The sequence below is a fragment of the Sinocyclocheilus grahami genome, unplaced genomic scaffold, assembly GCF_001515645.1.
Source record: "Sinocyclocheilus grahami isolate Dianchi unplaced genomic scaffold, SAMN03320097.WGS_v1.1 scaffold809.1, whole genome shotgun sequence".
Lineage (NCBI taxonomy): Eukaryota > Metazoa > Chordata > Actinopteri > Cypriniformes > Cyprinidae > Sinocyclocheilus > Sinocyclocheilus grahami.
Genome location: NW_015505988.1, coordinates 706,426 through 706,845, shown reverse-complemented (window position 1 = coordinate 706,845; position 420 = coordinate 706,426). Strand labels below are relative to the sequence as shown.

At 42.1% G+C, this 420-nt stretch overlaps 1 pseudogene; it reads right to left on the bottom strand.

The window, feature by feature from the left end:
- LOC107562138 (dual specificity phosphatase DUPD1-like) overlaps positions 1–420 on the bottom strand; it is a 3,236-nt pseudogene that overhangs the window by 953 nt on the left and 1,863 nt on the right.

The following is a 420-nucleotide window of genomic DNA, read 5'->3' as shown; positions in this document are numbered from 1 at the left end:
TTTTTTAACAGCAAAAGCTCTGTTTTCCCTCGAGGTTCTTGTTCTGGACCTGGGTTACATGATGGCTCTGGAACAGGCTTCACCTTGTCTTTTTTTATATTTGTCTAACTGCTTTCTTAGTTGTAGTTTTCGCTGCTTTACGAGGTCTGAATTGAGGACTGTCAGCTGATTCAAAAAGCCCACGTTGGGCCCAATCCATCTCTCGTCTGTGACGTGGTCAATGGCATCCTCCACCATCATGTTATGGTGGATCATCAGGTATGCCAGAACAAGCGTGGAGGAGCGGCTGACACCATGTATGCAGTGCACCAACAACTTATCTGAGGAAATAAAACAGAAAGACACTCAAAACAAATTAAATCCCAGACTATTTATCATCGTAAGACACTTGATAAATAATAGATGATAAATGGTGTGTGT